At 40.4% G+C, this 20,971-nt stretch overlaps 1 protein-coding gene across 2 annotated transcripts in view; it reads left to right on the top strand.

Moving 5' to 3' along the window:
* Window positions 1-2,084: 2,084 nt before the first annotated feature.
* RGS17 (regulator of G protein signaling 17) overlaps window positions 2,085-20,971 on the top strand; it is a 91,664-nt gene continuing 72,777 nt past the window's right edge. For both annotated transcript variants that reach the window (XM_081829174.1, XM_006734038.3), the window contains exon 1: window positions 2,085-2,244. The gene's annotated coding sequence lies outside the window, so the exon portion shown is untranslated. The remainder of the gene's footprint in view (window positions 2,245-20,971) is intronic.

The raw sequence follows: 20,971 nt of genomic DNA, 5'->3' as shown, positions 1-20,971 counted from the left end.
GAGCCAGATGCGGGGCTCAATCCCAGGGTACTGGGATCACAACCTGAGCCGAAGGCAGATGCTTAACAACTGAGCCACCCAGGCGCCCCTGTGATTATGTTTTTAAAAGATCACTTGGCTGTCATTTAGAGAATGTATTGTTTTGGGGTTGTGGGAGAGAGACTAATTGGTGGCTTTTGTGGTAGTTCCTGTGAGAGATGATAGAAGCTTGGACTATGGTTATAGCCAATGGAGAGGGAGAGATTTGGAAGAACTGGGGATACATTTTGGAGGTTGAGACAAGGTGACTTGCTAATTAATTAGAAGAGGGGTAAAAAAAAAAAAGAGAGACAAAACAAAGATAACTTCTAAATTTTGACTAGAGTGAGTGGAACAATTTGAAGAGGAACAGGTTTGGAGGGGGTGGATATCCGCAGTTCTGCTTCTGAGATGTCTGTTAAACATAATAATAGCATCTACCTTGTAGAGAAAATAAGAAACATATGTAAAACATTTAGATCAGAACCTAACACACAGTAATGGTTCAATAAATATTAACCAGTATAATTATTCTTCAAATGGAGCCATAAAGGTAGTTGAGAACGTAAAAGTGTTCCATGAGATCAGGACTGAAGATATAAATCTGGGAGTGATACAGAGTTTGGGGCTGCCCAAACCATAAAACTTAATTTTTTCAACTTTTGTTTTGAAAAAAACTTTCTTTTAATTTATATTTCTGCATAATGGACCAATACTTCTATAAAATCCAACAAAAATGAATTACTTTACAAATAAAATAAGACATACAAAGTACAACTGACTAATGTGCTTGGATACCAAGGCATGCTATGAAAGTTTCTAAATGTTACTCTCAGTTTCTGTACTTCTCTCTCATTACAGACCAGTAAGGAACAATTTACAGACCAACACCAGTCCAGGGGATACACTTTGAAGAACACTACTACCCAAAGCCATGATGTGGCTAGAGAAAGAAGGCCCTGGAGCAAAACCTGAAACATATATTTAACTCAAGTAGATAGAGAAGGGGATGGGGGAAAGCCAGGAGGCTGTTCAGTAAGGGAGCCTGAAATAAGAATAACACTGTTTGAATGTAGGGACGCACACAAAGCAATGGGAAATCACATATATTTACAAGTAAACAGTTTTAAGGAGGTATAAGAAAAAAGCCTAATCATTCCAGCCAGGAACTCACTCCTCTTCCCACAGATGTCACATCTGAAGAGAGACACCCGCTTCCCTAATTCGCCCTCACAAACACTTCAATTTAATCATCGGAGATGCAATCTAGCGCTCATGATGCATTAAGCACCCAAAGCTTCTTCTCTACCAAGCTGGGCTCCGCTAGCGAAGGGAACAATTATCAGACCTGATAGCTACCGAGCTGTCCCCAAAGGATGCTCCAGGCCCCTAGCATCAACACCTCTGTTAGTAATTCACGACTCTTGCCTTGTCATCGGCTTTTCTCGCTCAAAACTCTGGTTCCAGTGTCCCAGACGCCTGGGACAGAATATATGCCCCCAGACCAGATCTGAAATAATTCTTAAGGGAAAAGGGTCAGATTTCTGGGTGAGGACGTCAATAAAGTAAAGAACTCTTCATACGGTCGAGTCCTTTGGTGAACAAAACTTGCTTAACTCCACAGTTCCTTGAAGCCCCACGCAGGAACTGCTTCCCCTGGAAGCGCGCTGCTGCAGCTCCTCCCCAGCCCCCCCACCCCCCTTTAAAGACAAGCTTCTGGTTTCCAGCAGTCTCCTAGAGCGCACGAGAAAATAACGCGGGCTGCGGGCGAACGTGAAGTTGAAGGAGCCCAGCCGCCAGAGCCTCTCCAATCAAGGAAGGCTCCCAGGTCCCCGAGGCTCCCCGCGAAGCTCCGCGGTAGACCCCCGCACCGTGGGCGCGGAGCCGAGGCGAGCGCGCGGGGGCCGGACCGCCGGGAGGGGCGGGGCCGTGACTCACGCGGCCGCGCGCCGGGGGAAGAAGCGGCACCTCGGGCCGAGCCGGGCGAGGGGCTGCGCCCGCCCGCGGAACGCATGCGCGCTGCCGAGCGGCTCCCGCTCCCTCCCCGCCCACCCTCCCTCCTCCCCTTCCCCTCTCCCCTCCATCCTAGCCTCTCTCCCTCTCTCCTCGCCCGCTGGGTGCTGAAGTTGGGCGGATGGCAGCAAACCCGCTCCGCTAGAGGACCGAGCAGCCCAGCCTCGCGCCCCCGGACCCATCGGTGCGCTGCCCACACCTCCAGGCGACTGGGTAAGATGTTGCCTCTGAAACCGAGCGGTGCTAAGTAAATGACATCAAAATGTCTGCTTTGCACCGATGGATGAATTTTTAAAAGGTGGTGGCTGGGGGAGGTGAAGGAAAGAGGGGGCGGAGAGTGCAACTGCCGGAGCCCAGGCGGAGGTGGCTGCGGGCGCGGGGGTCTTGGCGCCCGCTGCGGCGCCGCGGGAGGGAGCGGGGGCCGCGCCGCAGGTTTGGGAAGTTGAATCCCGCGTTGCTGCCACCGCGCGGTCCGCTCGCCGCCCTCCAGCTGCTGCGGAGAGGCTGGGCGAGTGTCCTGCCCGCCCGGGGAGCCCTCGGTCGGGTCTGCAGCGGCGACCTGGGCGCCTTCGGGGAACCGGCAGAGAGGGCCGGGGGCGGCAGGGACCCCGCGGGGGCGCGAGGTCCTGCGGGATTTTCGTGGTTGTTTGTTAGAAAACCGAATGTGAAATTAACGGTGCCCAATCCACCGATCACCTCGGGGTGGTATTTTTTTTTTCTTTCATTACCTTTAGTTAAATGCACTAACCAGGTGGGGTATGTGTAAGTCAAAGGGATTGCAAAATGCATACCTAGAGCATTGGTGAGCTCTCTGAGTGTGTGTGTGTGTAGGGCGTGGGGGTCTCTTTTGTTCCTCCCCTCCCGTTAGTCGTAGGAAAGGGAGTTTTTGTGTGCTCGGTTTAGGGTAGGTTTCACAGCCACCGGGGGGACCAGGAGGAGGAACGCCCACCAAACCCCTTAGCCACTGCCCCGGTGGGTGTATCCGGGACTCCCCTGCTGGGGGTGATGATGATTCTTTTTATTATGGATGGAATCACAGTTTAATAGCTTCCTCTTCGCCAGCCTCCTTCCTCCTCTCCTCCTCTTGTGCTGCGGCAGAGTCTGGATGCAGACACTCGGCCGTTTCCTCTTCTCCCTACCTCCCTGTCTCCGTGAAAAATGTCGGAGGACTTGAGGATGGCGGAGGGACAGAGCTGGCCTCGGAAGCCGCGGATGGGGAGATGCTCCTCGCGAGCGGGAGGCTGTTGGCAGCGCGTCCCGGGCAGCCCGCGCCAGCCTCGGGTGTCGCTGGGCTCCTGGAGACTGAGAAGGGGTCGCCTGGCCAAAGAGATGCCCGCCGTGCGGGGACCCGCCCTGCGTCCTCCGCCTCCATCCGGAGCCCGGGACACTGCTCACCTGGGACAATCTTAGTCGCTCCAGGAAGACTGACCCTGGCTCCTGGCATAGTTTTCCTAACCTCCCTGACCCTTCGATAAATGGCTCCTCCTTTAAAAGAGTCTCTGGAAGGTTTGTCTGGAGAACTTTGAAAAGCTTCCCATAGTTGTTTCTTTCTTTCTTTTCTTTCTTTCTTTCTCTTTCTTTCTTTTTTTCTTCCTGTTAGATTATTTTACAGGGAGATTATTTCCATCATGGGAAGGCTATCATAAATAATAGAAATCTTATAGTTTGGTTCCCATTTAGAATAAACATTCTGAGACTGGATGTTATCTGCATTTCCGGCGTTCATACATACCGGTTTTCCGGGTAATGAATCCTTCTGAAATCATTTAATTGGAAATATGAGAAACAGTTTTTACCGTTGTAGTAGAAAATAATGTTTTCCTCCTGGTCGCATAGCTCCTAGACACTAAGTGTATTAAATAATTTTGAAAACTGAAACACTTTAAATTGTATTTGTTTCTAAAGACTTTTGTAGTAATAGTAGCAGGTACCCGTGAAATATACATTATAGCACTAATATCAAATGCAAAGGTGATTTGTACTCATTAGTTTAAGTGAATGAGCAATTTGATCTCCTCCAGTTAAGTTACTGTTATTAAGCCATTTCTTCTGTTAGCATGAACTAAAACAGTAATTAGCACACTCACGGGAGAGTAGATTTACTGAGTATTTTTATAATCTTAAAAAAACTATATTTAGAGAAACCATGGGAGGGTAGTTTATGATATTCTGAGATGATAGAACAAGTGTTTATTAGAAGATTGGATGGTATAATTTATTAAATAAGATGAATCTCCATGGCAGTGACATCTGATCTCAGAACTATGAGCACTCATCCTTCCTCCTAAATTTGTGGTCTGAAAGATGAAGAAAACCACCTAATTTACAAACAACGCAAGGTATCTATTATACCAACTTAGATGTTTTTTTGCTCTGGTTTCTCAATGATTCCTTGGTGTTTAGTCCAAATGGAAGAGAATTAACAAGGAGAGTTAATTTGCTGTGTTCAATTTCTAAGGCATTCCAGGTTTTCCTTCTCAAATAGATATCTCTCTGCTTTTAGGGTCTCCCTACAAGGTCCAAATTTATTTGAACTCAATATTGAAAGTCTAAGTCATTGTCATCCATATGGACTTCTTATACTTTTTCTTAATAGTAATATTCCTTAACATTTCCTAACACTAGGGCCTGGGACTTTGTAGACAAGGAGAAATATATATTTATTTATAATATGTGTATTCTAACTTATTTGATCTTATTATAACAGCCAAGTAAAAGTAAATGATCTAAATCTAAATTGATAAAAATTTTGGTTGACTCATAAGCTAAAAAGTAAGAAAGCATTTACCTGTTAATCTACAGTTGTAGAGACAATGGCCTTCGCGTTAGAAGTCATTTGCTGAAAGACATGAGCTTTTCTGGAAAAGTGGAAGGTGGGCATGGACAAAGAGATATGGAGCCAAGAGGAATGGAAATCCATCCAACTGCATTTCTGCTAAGAATCCTTTTTCTGATAGTCCAGCTCTGCTTACTTAACAATGAAAATATTGTACCACCCAGGAAAGCAAATGTATAGCCTGTGCAGGAGAATAATACTATGTGATGTGTAAAAGCATTTTAGTTCATCTGACTAGTATAATTAGAGTAAAAGTATGAATGCATTGTAGAGGTTTCAAATTGTATGACATTAACAGGGTGTTGTCCTGGATCCTCAGAAATATTATAAGTTTTCATGGAAAGTTTAAAAAAAAGTCCTTAGATGTATGTAGCCAGGACTTTCAGTGTTAGACTGACAGTCTTATCTTCCCTATCTCTTTCCCTCTCCACTTATCCCCCAAAGACTTTCCTACTATCCAAAGAAAGTCATTTAGACTGGTTCTCCTGCTATTGTGCCAACATCTAGCACAATATCTGGCAAAAGACAGGTGTTAAATAAGTATTTCTTAAATGAATAAATGTTGCAGAATTGATGTGGCTCATGAAAGCCTTTGGGATTACATTTATTAAAAGGAGTGCTCATGCTCATTACTAAGTACACTAGTTTGAGATCCTAAAGATCCTATTCATGGTCCAACATCTTTGAAGGAAGCAATTTTTAGAATTGTTGCTCTGTGAATATGCGTACTATTAATATAACATTTGTATTCTTGATTTGTTTACAAATTATAAATGCACTAAATGCTTATTTTAGATCCCCTAGAGCATGTAAAAATATATGAAACAGAAAATTAAGATTACATGGATATGATGAATAGGAACTTTGGGTCAAGCTGACCTTAGCTTATGTCCTGGCTTCTCCATGTAAGAACTTTCTCAGGGTGGTCATGTTACTCACCTGTTCTGAGTCTCAGTTTCTTCGGATATTCAACAGGGATAAAGACCCACCTCCTAAGATGTTTGTAAGCATAAAGGTAATGCAGTGTATATAAGGTGCTGAACATATGCCTGGCATATACTAAGAACTTATAATTATCACAATGCCCAGAGAATTGCTATTGAAGTTACAAGGTAGTTTACCCCATTACGCATAATGTGTACTATTTTTTTAAATAAGTAGAATCATATTGTAAAATTTCATACTTTTTTAAAAATTAGCATTACTTTGTTGGCGTTTCCCAAGAAATTAAAACTGGTATTTAAAGCCAGTTTTGGTATTTTTAATACAATTAGTAACTGGAAAGTAATTCAGTGTATGGACATCTTAATTTACTTAGCCATTGTTTTATTTTTAGATTTTTATGTTATTTCCCATATTTTACTATTGTAACTGATGTACATCCTTATGCCTGGCTTTTGTCTGCTTATCTGTTTAGCATTTTGTGTGTGTGTGTGTGTGTGTGTGTGTGTGTGTGTGTGTGTGTAGGCTTGATGCTTAGCCAGAACCTCCAGTTCTCACCAACATAATATCATCTTTTGAAAAATCTTTGCTAACTTGATAGGTGAAAATGGTATTTTTCAAACTTTTATTTCTTTTGTTACTAATGCTAATAACTTTTTTGACATGTCCATTTTTTTTTCTTTTGGTGTTTAAGGATGGCTTGTTCAAGTCTTTTGCCCATTTTTCTCTTAGTGTTCTGGTGTATTTTTCTTATTTCTTTAAGTGCTAATGTGAATTTTTAAAAATGGCAGAAGCAAACAAAGAAAGGAAATGCTTAGTGACAAAGAGGGCATGTGGCAGAGACTCCAGAGATCTTTGTGGCCGAACCAGACTCCAGCTTAGCTGGAGTGGAGCAAACATCACCAAAGTCTGGAGATGGATTAGCCACAGGATTAGGACTGCTTTGCTGTCCATAACATAGTGCCACCTGTCACCGTACCTGGGCTTTCCCTTTCAGAAGCCCAGGGTCACTTAATAGTTAGGGTATGCTGTTTTTCTGTTTGGGCACTGTGCTCACACACACTCACACCTTACTACATGATCAGTTCCCAGATTTTCATGGATTGTTTCTGTCATTGCCAATGCTGTAGGAGAACTTGTGGGTTTTCCTGAGATTTAAAAGGAAATATAGGAGTAGCTGGAGGACCTGCAGGGCATTCATTGAAGTTTCTCATCAGAATGCAATCAATTAAGTTGAATTATAAAACCACATCAGATTGGAATTGTATCTTATCTCAGATTTTCAGCTGGAGGTAAAATTTAAATATTTAAAAGGTGAAAATCTAATCTAGTCTGTTAATGAATTCTGTATCTATAGTGTTTCACATGATTCAGCATCTTATAAGCTCCTGGTTTTGACTTTTTAAATTCCATAACTTTTGACAAATTTGGTTTCAAAAGCTTGAGTATTTAGCTGGAAAAATCTGCAAAGTCCCTTAGATAAGAAACTACCTAGAAAGGGTAAACAGTTATATGACTGCTGGTTCTGGTTTATCAAATATAGTAAAACCTCAGTAATTCAGCATTAGTGAACTTGGAATTTATAATGAATGGGAGGCCCAGTAGTAAAAGCAGTAAGTTGTGGTGGAACAAGAGATCTTGTTTCAAAGAGAACTGGATTTGAATTCTTGCTCTACTCTTTACTAGATGTGTAGGCTTTTTCATGAAATTATATAAATGCTTCATACTTGGACTTCTAGCATGAGTAATAAGTATCTAAAAGCTCTCTGAATTTCTTAAACATTGTGTTTGAGATTTTTTTAAAAATCTGTGTCAATAAATATAATTTTATTATAGACAGTGAATGTGGTTCACAAAGCAAATACTTACTTCCTTGTATTAGGTTACAGGCTTTTCGTAGTACTGCTGATTGTCTATTGAAATACAAAGGTTATAATTCAAGAGCCATGACATTACAATAAAACAGACACAACCCAAGGGAAATTATGACATAAATGAAATGAGCAGGTAAGTGTTTATTTCATTTCTTCAATTATCTCAGGTCTTCCCAATGGCATAGTGAGTTAAATCCAGTGAAAACTCTTTTGTTAAAGTTGACAACACCATCTCTATTCTAGTCTCAGTGAAAGGCAGGGGCTTGTTTTGGGTGTGTTATGAAAGACTATCTAATCTAGAGATTTTATGAGTCAGTTTTGGTTCTAGGAAGACAAACCCATGTCTTCACCCTGTTTCTCTCACCTCTTCCACTTAGTCAGGCTTCAGTTAATCAAAATCAACAAATATTTGAAAGTCTGCTATATGAAAAGTGGCAATCTATGTGATTTAATTTAGAAGATGTGAAAAAGCATGTGGAAAATCACCCTTGAAAGAAAGGCACTTTTTTAAAGCAGAGAATGGAATTCTGTAGAATGAGCCCAGATTTGGGATTCAAATAACCAGAAATTTAGCCTTAACCTTGTGGAGCCTTGGTATCATCATCTATAAAATTGAAGACCTGATAGTGTATATCTCAAAAATGTGCAAGGATTAAATGAAATTATGTCTGCAAAAAGGTTTCAAATACTGGCAATCACTATGTGAGTGTTAGATACTGTGCTAGAGTTAAATAATTTAAATTAATCCAAGAAACCTCATGTAGATGGTAAGTGCTTGAAGGGATTTTAATTTCTTGCCAGTATTTGTCTTCACTAATGGGACTTTATTAATGTTGAAGGTGTTCTCTGTGTGTTTGCTGTCTTATCCTTTCCTGACCAGCTTGTTTAACCAACCAGTGAAATGAACATCCATTCATTCATAAACACTCTTAAGCACCTACTACGTGCTGGCCTCTGTGATAAGATTTTTTAATGCAAAAATTGATTAAACATGGCCCCTTTCTGCAAGGACTTCACAATAAATTCTTCAATTTATTATTTTGCTTCTATCTAATGAGCACTGATCATTCTGTTTACAAATCATAATGAGTAATCCTTAATGAGTAAGGATCTCCTTAGGATTCAGCAGTTTTAGGCTGATTGATCTCAGAGTGTAGACTTCTCTCCCCCAAATGAAAGCAATGAAGCAGAGACTCAGATAAGGGGAAGGGAAAGCAGGAAGTGGCTCTCACTGGTGGATGATTTAACAACCACCTCCACATCCAGACAACGAAAGACTGGAGGCTTAATGCTCTTTGTGAATCCACCCCAACTCCAGTTTCTCCCTCATTAAAGAACATGTCTGTATACATCTGTACTGTGCCCTTTTCCCCCTCACTTAAAAATTACCCTGGATGATCATTAAAATAGAATTTAAAGTATATTAAAATGTTGGGGGAGGGGTGAGCAAAGGGAATCAGAGGGAGTGATATCCCCACCTTCCTTAGGATTCACATTTCCTGTGTAATAAAAATATAAAATTTTCTCCTGACACTGTTGTAGTTCCTTCTTTGATAATAATCTTTTTGTAACGTAGTAAGTTGACCAGAAATCCAGAATACTCTTTTCAGATTTAAAAAAATAAAATTACATTTGATTTTGGAGAAGGAAAACCATCTTCAGTACCTACTTGTTGAAATCATTAGGGTAATCTCTTAACCTAGCAACTAAATGTATCTTGATCTAGGAAGATTTGATATCACTTATAATATCAGGGTAAAGACTTCAAATCCTCCCTAGAAAAACGTGAATAGATAGTTAATTTACCTATATGTAGTAATGAAAGACATTGACATTATGAATGAATTAACTTGAAGGTAAGCTACACCCTCATTTCAGCCACTAAATTTAACTTGCTTGTCATTAAGCCTTTAACTGGGCTGTTAATAAGTAACCATATGTGATAATTTGAGATTTGAACCTATTTCTCAGTTTATTTCTACTCAGCACTACCATACTATGCAGCATTTTCCTGTGCCCTGTGAGTTTAGTATGATCAAGAATTACATAGGGATGCCTGGGTGGCTCAGATGGTTAAGCATCTGCCTTCGGCTCAGGTCATGATCCCAGGGTCCTGGGATCGAGCCCCACATAGGGCTCTGTGCTCAGCAGGGAGCCTGCTTCTCCCTCTCCCTCTGCCTGCCTGTCTGCCTACTTGTGATCTCTCTCTCTCTCTGTCAAATAAATAAATAAAATCTTTAAAAAAAGAAAAAAGACTTACATAAAAACAAAGGAAAAACCAGTATCTTTTATGGGGGGCACTAAGGCATAGACATGCTATAAAGCAGTACAGTGACCTAGATAACTTCCTTACGACTAACTGAATGCTGTATTTTGGAGTATTAAATACTCTAATGTAAATTAGAGTATTAAATATTCCATTGTGAATTGGAGTAGTATCTTCAGCTACTGTGTGGGTGAAACTTGACATTTGACTTACCTTTGATCTCTTTTTATTAGTAGTAGTATGATTGGTAATATAAGTATTATTTCTAAACAGATAAATTGAAAAGAAAGGAGTAGCAATTCTTTTTGTATATCTAACATTTTACAGAAAATAGGTGTTTGTTATTTTATATAATTTTTAGGGTAGTTACATAATTTTTGCCTGAAATTTAAAACACATCGAGAATTCAAATATTAAATCTATCAGGAAAAGAAAATAAAACAAAACAACCCAGCTGTTTTATTCTCTTTTGGTAGTCAGGAATACACTGGCTTGATTTTCGTATCTCTGTTAGTTTATGAGTAAATAATATTGGCCATTTTGATTACTCTATCAGAGCCTGTGTTTTCTTACCCTGCTCATGTCCAGTAATCTGTTTTTGCTGTTGAAGAAATATTTTAGACTAAATTATCTTTAGTAAATCCAATGCCTAATGACCCACCCATATTTATATAAATGCTGGATTTAGTGGAAGGATATATTTATTTATCATTTTTAATGCTAAAAATCAAGAGATAAGGAGAATCCTTATTCACTGGTATAGTCTTCAAAGTTTAATATTTTGAAAAGGTAATTTTATGTGTCAGTGTCTGAGTGTATGTGTGCATTTCCCCTTTTTGTTCATTGGTTGATAGAGAGAAACAGACCTGGTGCCAAGTGTTTAGGAGGAAAAGATGCACAAGTTAGAGTACAAGGAGAAGAACCAATGAGAGGAGAAGGAAAATCAAGTAGAAGGAAGACTGGGCTCAGAAAACAAGACCATTAGCTAAAAACTCATATCTTCAAGTATATCATTCAATATATTATTACATAATTCTGCTATATTATGTAACCACTTCCAATTTCATGAATTTGTGTGACCTAATCTTAAGAAGGTAATTTTTTTTCATTAATTCAGTAATTTCATTGACTGAACATCTGAGTAATGCAAGTGGTGTTTTATGATGTAGAATTTCATTAAATAAATGTTAATTCCAGGAAGCAAAAAATGTGAAGCACTTTTCTTGACCTGACATAGGTTTTGTTGAATAGTTAAAAATATTTGTGGGTAATACCAAAATTCACTCACATCTATTAAATATCTGCTCCAATTTTTTCTTTTTAAATGTAACTACTCCAAAGTCCATCTTATATAAAATCCATTTTATTTTCATGATATAAAGAGACTTTTACATTTTGATTTAAAATACCTGCAACGAATAAATGCACATGCTAAGATTTGTTTTATTGAGCAGTGGGCAGTGCAGTGGCTTAATGGGGAAACTATTTATTAAGATTCCAGTTAGGGGTGGGGAGGAGTGACAAGTGTGCTTGGAGAAGATTATCTGCTCATTGTCATTGAGATTATTTTTAAGGGAATGTGGATTTATGGCTTAGTAGGATCACCGAATGTAGTTACTCAGTGATGCTGCTGGTTACAACCAAAATCAACTTTGGCATTTAGTGTGCTGACCTCTGACCCCTAGCCCTGGGAGTTCTAGCCTGGTTAGATCTCAGGGAAGAAGAAAGAGTTCATGTGTTTGAGGGTAGAGCCCACAATTTGAAAAATGAAATCAGAGGCAGGCAGAAATAACAGAGAAAGTGATCTTTTGATACACCTAAAAATACGGCCTGTGTGCGTCTGATTTTCCAGGTATTTGCATTAGATTGCCAAGTTTTCTTCAGGTTTAGCTTGTCATCAGTTTCACCTTTTTTGTTTCCTGGCTCCTTTCTTGTAATTAATGCAACTAATTAGAGCCCTGCTCTGTAGCTGGAAATAGTAAAATTAAATAAGCCATATTTAAGATGTAAGGGCCTAAAGCCCAGTTGAAGAAAGAAATATGTATGTAAATTGCAGTTGCTCTTCTATTCTAGGAGAGAAACAAAGTGCTGCGAGAACTCAGGTACTTTAGATTAATTTTTGATGGCCAGACCCAGGACCTGGCAAAAGTTTCACAGAGGTTGTGACATTTTTCTCAAGTTATTGAAAGAGAATTTTGACAGGCAAACAGGCAAACAAAGGCCTTCCGGGCTTAAAGACAATGTAAATAAAGGTGCAGAACTAGGAGCATTCGAAAAATACTCTGTGGCACAGTTATCCAGAAGTATCTAATACTTGCAGGGAATCACAAGATGATAAGGCCAGAAAGAAGGCAGGTACTGATGAGCACTGAGATGCGTGTGAGAAGCCAGCCAGGCTCAGAGCACCACAGTACTGTTCAAGGAGGGGGTGCGGGTTAAGAACTGTCTTCATCAGGTCTGGGCCATGGTGGGGAGCTGGAGGGAAGCAGCAACAGGATTTTAGCTGTCCAGGTGAGAGAAGCCAAGCCTGGACTGGGAAACAGAGAAAGGCCCAATCCACGGCAGTGGGAAGGTGACATTTTGAGAACATGTTCAACTCCGAGCCTCAGGACTTGGTCACCAGTGAGACTTAGAAGACATGAAAGGCACCTCGAAGCCGAGCTGGAGGATTTGAGCCTGTGTGTCTGGGTAATACAGTTGCCACTGAGATGTGAAAACAGCCCGATGAAGAGGGTAGGGAGGAAATAAGCTGAGTTTACTTGAAGAAGTAGTTTGATGTACCCATCAGAGTTAAAAGCTTAGTTGATTGTGTAGGAAGCGACAGGTCTGCCCTTGGGCTATGTCCGCAGAGACACACGGTGTCTAGAGTGAAGCTGGTGACAGTTCTGTTCTGCATATTCAAACCACAGCTGGAACGTTATTATTTTGAATTTCTTTCCTTCCGGACATCGTGGTTGGAGGTTTGCAATACAGATGGTAAAATTAACAAAATCCAGTAGTTCATGTAAGAAGTGATTGGATGAATTTGTACTTTCTGAACCTGGAATAGAGCGGTTCCCCTTAGAGAATATGTGTATTTCACCATTTGGAGAAGAGTCATGGGAATAATTAGATTAATTAAAAATTGCCCCAGTGATATAATGGGAATAATAAAACCACATGGCAGAGTTGTAAAGAGAGAATGTGTGCAGAGGCCCTGGCACACATTTGGTATTCAGTGCATCTTAGCTCTTAATGTTACTCTTAAGAATAGCATTAGGGGTGCCTGGGTGGCTCAGTCGATTAAGCATCTGGCTCTTGATTTCAGCTCAGGTCATGATCTCAGGAACCTGAGACTGAGACCTGCTCCCAGCAGGGAGTCTGCTTGAGCTTCTGTCTCTCTGCCCCTCCTCCTGCCCTCAAATAAATAAATAAATCTTTTTAAAAAATAGCGTTAGAACTGGGGGGCATGTGTCATAGAAATGGATTTTGCCATCCTATTGGAAATAACTTTTTAACGGTCAGAACTGGCTAGTTAGATGGGCTGCTTTGAAAGGGAGTAAGTTTGCTATCAAATGCCTGGTGGACACACATTTGGCAAAGATGTTATAGAGGAGATTTAAGGATTGGGCGGGTAAAAGAACTGCAGGACTTCATTCTGACTCTGAGGTTCAAATGGTTCCAAGGAATTTGGAATGTGAACTCAGGAGAGACGCTGGGGCTAGAAGTACAGTTCGAAAATCTTTTACTTAAAAGTGACAGTAGTAGGTGATTGCCAAGAATAAAAGTGTAGAGAGCAGGGAAAGCTTGGAATAGAATCCTAAAGTATATCTGCATTGAATGGGCATGAAGGAAAAGAAGGAAACTAAAATACACGTGTGCACACACGCACACACACATACACACACGTGCATGCACACACACTCATACAGAAGATGGTCGGAATGAAAAGAAAATGTGTTAAAAGGAGAATGAAGACACTGTAGTATGCCGTGAAACCAAGGAAGTGGAGTTGCTTTTAACCAACTTTATTTATATTTATAGTGATCTTCCCCAAAAGATTGGAAAAGGAAGACAGGTTTATGAAGGAAGAGCAGCTGAGTTATGTCATGTGGCAGAGAGGGTAAGACTAGGACCGAGGCAGCACATGGGATTTTGCAATGAGGAAGTTGCTTGTGATTGTCCAGAAGGCACTTGTGATTAATGATTTATACATCATCTATTTCCAAAAGGTCTGAGGCAGCTTAAATAAAAGCACTTCCACACAGGGCAATGAAAGTGAAACAAAATAGAGATAAGAGGCCACAAAGAGAAATGGGGGGAGAGGGTGGACATACCATAAAACATGGACAGGGCTGTTATTGTAACAGGAGCACTAGGTTTTACCTCGGAAGTTCCAGCAACCAAAATGAAAGGGTTGCAGGACAGGTTACCTATGACTCATTGTGCAATGAAAGAAAACAGTTTTCCAGAAGAAGTTTTATTTCCTGGCACTAAATTCCATGAAGGGTATATCCCATTGATTCTTAAATAAGGAAAAGTGACATATTAGACAATGTTTCTGCCTGCAGATGCAGATTTGATTTGAGTTGCTGTTTCTTTTTTAAACCCTTGAAGGTCAAGTATGTGGCATTAAGTCTGTGAAAGACTAGCTGGGCATCTGAATACTCCTGAGTCTGAAAAATCAGCATTTAGGACAGCATTATTTCTCCTAGAAGGGAGAAAGCAGAGTAGTTCGGGGAACACGAGGGAAGGAGGGCACTGAGCGCCTTACAACCTCCCTGTCCTCTGCATTTGCCACTCCCTCTGCCTAAAAAACTCTCCCTGATCCTTCTCCTCATTCAAGTTTCAGTTCAGGTGTCACTTCTTCAAAGAGACCTTTTCTGGACTCTCTGCCTCATGTTGTTCCTCTCTAACAGTAATCTGCTTTGATGAATTCGTAGCATTTACTGCTCTCTTAAATTATGATCAGTCTCCTTCAGCCCATATGGCTGAATGTACACTAGTACACTGAGCAATGCCAAGAACAGAATAGGTGTGCAGTACGAGGAGGGGATGAATGTTTTGTGGATGGGGAAGAGCTCAGTTCAGCATTGATGCGGTCTCTAAACGAAGGTAGTGCTGGGAATGGTAAGTTCTCCCTAAAATGGTAGCTGAGAAGAGAATGATGATTATAATAACAACATATTTTTTACTGGGAATTTTAAGAATACTGAGGTTTAAAAGAAGAGCACAGATTCTCTGTACATTTTCCTTTCTTTTCTTTTCTTTTTTTTTTTTTTACATTTTCCTTTCTACTCACAAGGAGCCATGGCACTAACAGGACTGGTAAGTTCATGAATATTCGTTGATCAGGTTTCTAAGGGGCGGAGTCTAAGTGGGAAGAGCACAAAGGGCCCTACATTGTGGCAAATTCCCTTTTCTCTCTCTTTGGATAAGATTATTTAATATTACCTATTTACATTTTGAAGAGTATCTTTCAAAACTGTCTTATGCTATTTTAGCATAAATAATGTGGCAAGACTCTAAGAGTAATTAGCTATGAGGTACGATTCCTTTTAGGATCCCTCCTGACAGCTAACAATAAAACCCCTATTGTGTTATATGTGTGTGTGAGCACATGTGGGTAAGGAATGCATGGTGTGTGTAGCAGAAAAGAATGCATCAAAGTTGCCTAAAATGTAAATCAAGTCACTGACATACAAAGAGAAAAGCAGAGGTGCCCGGTGAGGGAAGACCCTTAGTAATGAGGAACTAGGAAGCAGCTCTTGAGAGACTGGAACCGGAAAGGGAGGGGAGCAATAGAGATGAATTTTTTGAAAGAACTAAGGAGAGGACTAAGTGGAGGAGGGCTAACAGCAGCCTCAGGTGGGGAGCAGAGCCAAGGAAGACCTTTTTTAAACATTTATTTTGGATGTAGAGAGGACGAAGTTTGTTGGCAGTGAGAAGCAAAATTATCAATGGAGAAGTTTTGGGGAAAATGCCATAGACTTATCCAGAGCACTCGTTTTATTCATTCTTGAAAAATTTAAAATGTTTCTGTATCAAAATAAAAACAAATATATAATATTACTCATTCATTCATTCATTCATTCATTCAAGGTCAGGCCTGGTGCCTGGAAGAAATTTTGATTATTTAGCCCTATTTTGAGCTTTGCCTCCAGAGCCCAGGGTAGTTAGTAGTGCCAAGGTAGTGGAATTTCCCCAAGGTTATGGGCAGGCAAGGGATTTTAGAACCATGGAGCATAATAAGCTCAAAAGGCACCTTGAAACTATCTGAGTCCACAGAAATAATGGGTTCTTTTTTCCCTCATCTCCTAATCACCAATATTTTAACTCATAGCTGGAAGAAAGATGTTGTGGGACAACTATTACAAATTGGGTTTTCTCTAATGGCTTTACTGGAGGCATCCAAAATGACAAGAAGCAGCTTAGAAGATAGAATAAAACATTCTCAATCTAGTTTTCCTTGTATGCTGAATGAGAAGTTTTAATCATAATATTAACTGTATTAGTCAATTGATGAAATGTTTGGTTGTTAAAACAAACAAGTAAGCAGAGACTTTCCTAATTATAATTTGTTAAATCATTCCACGTGGGGATGTCCGATCTAGAAAGTGTTGCCTTTGTGTAATGAGCAAAAGTAAAATATCATAGTGTCAACTGAGTAAGAATGCAAGTTGAGAAAATAGAAATTAGTGTTAAAAAGAAAAATACCTCACAAACTCGTTGGGAAGGCAGTCTTCTGAATGCAAAATGAAGTAAGGTAGATTTTCATACATGCTCATTCTCCCGTTTGAAGACAGAACAGTGCCTGTCATTCAAAAGTAGGGGAATAAACAGGAAACTGAAGCTCAGATAATAACAATGAAAGGAAGAAATCAGTGTTTAACTGCAAACCTCTCAAACTACAAAGCAGAAGCTATATTCATAATCTGTGATATTTTGTTGTTGTTTTTAATACTGCACTGCATTTGGCTTTTATAGGAATAATCTGGGAATGAAGAATAAGTGATTTGGGGAAAAAGTTGTAAGTAAAATGGATCATAAATGATTGAGAGGGAGAATTTTTGTGCATCACTCATCCAGTAAAGTTTCTCTTTTTTTTTTAACATTTTTTTATTTTGTTATGTTAATCACCATACATTACATCATTAGTTTTTGATGTAGTGTTCCATGATTCATTGTTTGCATATAACACCCAATGCTCCATTCAATACTTATTGAGCATTTACTATGTTCAGACACTGTTCTAGGAGATTCAAATTTATTAGAGAACAAAGCACACAAAAATGCCTGCCTCCATGAGCCATACATGTTTGATCTTTGATTTTTTTTTTAATAGACTTCAGAGGGAATCATATGTAAAGCACTTGGGATCCTTACGAAGCAGGACTATCAAAAAAATGTATATGTATATTCTCTCTCTCTCTCTCTCTCTATATATATATATACACACACACATATATATATTCCTTATATATGTATATGTTCTTTATATATATGTTCTTTCACTCCTATATTAGGTGCAAATAAGTGATGCTAAATGGGGATGTACCAAAGACACGGTAGCTATATCAGACTGGAATGGAATGGGAATTTTCTAGACCTTAATTCTTTTAAAAATTGACCTGACTTGATATCAGTTCATTTCAAACCAGTATGTTGTACTACTACAAATGTATTAATTGCAAGTCAGAAAATACTGGAATGAGAGGTCAGAGGAAGGAGACTGTATTCTCCTACCTTGTCTTATTCAGGGAAATATATGGCTAATAGCATTCAAAGTTTTGGGCACAAGGGGGAGAAGTGAGCTCATTTTTCTTAGGCTACAAATCTGACTTCCCTCCAGGTTTTTCCCAGGAAGAAGCTGCCTGTTTTATGTTCATCCCTTAGTTGTTTCTTGCATTGGCCTGCCAAACTTGCTTCCTAGTATGCTATGCTCTGAGGTACATTTCAGAGAATTTAGAGCATAATTAACTGAAGTAGAAGAATTCTGGAGTACATCAGAAAATGTAGATCACATTTAACAAAGGTAGAAAACCAAAGGAATAAGTCCCTGAAATGCATATTTAGATGGTAAGATAGGAATGCAGTTTTATTGTGTCTAAGCTCTTGGAAAAATCATGTTTGGAAGTTGTGTAATGTGCAGAGCCAGCATGGGAGTGAAATGAATAAAAATGAATAAAGTTGTAAAAGAGAAGAGGCAGAGGCAGCTTAAAATTGCAAGGAAGGATGTGGTACTTTTTTTTTCCCCTTTGGACGTGTGTTTAGGAAATTGCCCTGTAACTGACATGTACTCACAGTTTCCAATTATATTATAAGAGAAGCAGTATTTCCTGGAAGAACTGGTTTGGGCAATCCGAGCACCCCTTTTACCTGTGATTTGTCTCGGTTCGTAATGACACATACAGAATCACAGGATGGCTTTGTTTTCAAGGATGGCACTGAAGCAAGAAATGATGAATTATCAAGAGCTGTTACGGATTTGATTGTTGCCAAGGGGAAATGAAGGAAAGACGTCTGAATGTGTTCCTGGAAAAAATAAGTAAGGGTAGCTACGCTCTGGTTGCTATTTTATTTGTGTTTCAATAATGGACTTGAGAAGACATTACGAGTATTCCGCCACCACTTGCAATAATTTAAGGCTAAACAGAGCAAGTGATATTTTTTACAGCTGGGACTTTAAAATATTTTTTAAAGTGATGTGTTGTTTGGGTGGAATTCAAATTTGATTATCCCTATGCCCAATGATAGAAAAGATAGTATAGACTTTAAGAGGCTTATTTTGTAATTGTTTTATACAAACAGTATGAAAAATTCATCATAGAATTTATTTAGTTTAACTTCCAAGAACAATTAAAGGCTTCATGGTGAAATGAAATCAGCTCAAATGAAGTGTTAAATTTGTTTTTGACAAATTAGGTGTTGGGAGAAAACAGGGCGTCCGTGGCTATGCATACTGAACTGCCAGAATGTCCATTTAATCTTGACATGGGATTCAGGAGGGCCAAGTTCTAGCTCTAGCTGCAAAGGGGCTCAGTGATCTTGTGAATCCTAGCATGACAAAGAATTGTGATATTTAAGTGGGACCACCATCAGTATCACCAGGATGTTTCTGGTGGCTTCCATTCATCATCTAGGATTGCTGATCCACAGTGGACCACCATGCCTCACTCAGTAGTAAATCCTCTCCCCCAAAAGGAAGATTTTAGAAGCAGACTCCAGGTCATTTGAGGACCAACCTGTTCCTCCCTTTTCTTCTCCCGCTCTTCCTACTTGCAAAGACCGATATACTTAATCTGCAGAAAATAGTTTCTCTGCTGCCACTTCCATGTCTTTCCTCGGACGTTTTTCTGTCTGGAATGCTCTACATGTTTCCCTTCCCTTTTCTAAATCCTGACCATCTTTTAAGGTCTAAGCTAACGTCCTGAGACCTTCTTCATGAATCCTTCTCTGGCCACCTCAGAGGGACCTGTCCGTCCACTGAAACTGCCTGCATCACAACAGTGAGCCTTCTGTTCTTGTCTCCACCAGGAGCAAACCCTTTTCATTACCGTATTCTCAGGAGAGGGTGGCACCTACTCAGTCACTCATGCTGGACCACCAGGAGTTGACCTTGAACCCCCTCTTACCCACACCTTGCTCCTAACTAATCTATCCCTAACCTGGGCTTTATTTACCTCTTGGGTACTTCTTACATCTGTCCCGTTTCTCCATTTCTGTTCTCCGCATTCACCACCACCGTCTTGCCTGCGCTCCTGCAGTAGCCTCCTGCCTACGTTCTCACGTCATTCCGCCTGTTTCGCCGCGGATGCTGGAATGGCCAACATATGACTTCTGTTGCTGCTTTACACTCAGAAAGCATGCCGTGCCGCCCCATCCCCTACGGATAAAGTCTAAATATTCTGCATGGCCCTCTCCATGATTCCTCCCTGCCTGATTTCCTCCAGCTGCTGTTACTTCTCAGGCACCTTATGCCCCCATCACACTGAATGAATGAATGGGTGGATGGATAGATGAATGAATGGATCCTTAAAAAATAGGCCATGCTATTATAAGCCTCCTTGTTTTTGCTCATGCTGTTACCTCTAGATGAAATGTTTTACCTGCTTTTATCCACTTAGAAAACCTCACCTTACATATTGCTTTCAATAAAACTGTCTCTGGCTACCCCTGGCCTAATTCCATGCTTGCTCTTCCACAAGTGAACACTTGGTACAGACTTTTATGAACTCACAGCTAAGTTATAAGCTTATTGAAAGTGGGGACTAGGGGCGCCTGGGTGGCTCAGTCGTTAAGCGTCTGCCTTTGGCTTGGGTCATGATCCCAGGGTCCTGGGATCCAGCCCCGCATCGGGTTCCCTGCTCGGCGGGAGGCCTGCTTCTCCCTCTCCCACTCCCCCTGCTTCTGTTCCTGCTCTCCTTATCTCTCTCTCTTTCTCTGTCAAATAAATAAATAAATAAATAAATAAATAAATAAATAAATCTTTAAAAAAAAAGGAAGGAAGTGGGGACTAATTTTTGTTGGGGTGGGGGTGGCAGAGGTGAGGGGAGCTTTTTTTAAAATGCCCAGCATAGATAATAGGTGTCTAATAAATATTTATTAGCTGTCCATAAAGCTGGAATCTTAGCTGTCAACACTCTCTAGAATAGGCAGTGCTTTATAATATAAGGTAGATATAGAGTGACATCTGTTTGCCAAGTAACCCAAGATTAAATTGGGCTGATGAAGTAGACATACTTGGGATGCCTCAGACAGATTCATTGAAGTTGACCAGATTTCAAATTCCTTGAGGCTTCTCTGCCTAAGGTTATCATTTGGCTCTGAGTAGAACCCAGAGTCCTTAAAATGCTCTACAGGCCCTATGTGATATGTCCGCGGCCTCCTCTCTATCTCCTGTCATCCATAGCCCTCTGAAGTCATCACCTCCGCTCCCCCACTGCTACTGTGCCCCAGCCACATAGCTTCTTAGCTGTTCGTGCAATGGGCCAGAACATTCCTAGCTCAAGCCCTTTGTTCCTCCTGCCTGGAATGGGTTTC

Source organism: Leptonychotes weddellii, chromosome 8 (assembly GCF_054177405.1).
Source record: "Leptonychotes weddellii isolate Sample4059 chromosome 8, ASM5417740v2, whole genome shotgun sequence".
Lineage (NCBI taxonomy): Eukaryota > Metazoa > Chordata > Mammalia > Carnivora > Phocidae > Leptonychotes > Leptonychotes weddellii.
This window is presented reverse-complemented; position numbering and strand designations above follow the sequence as displayed.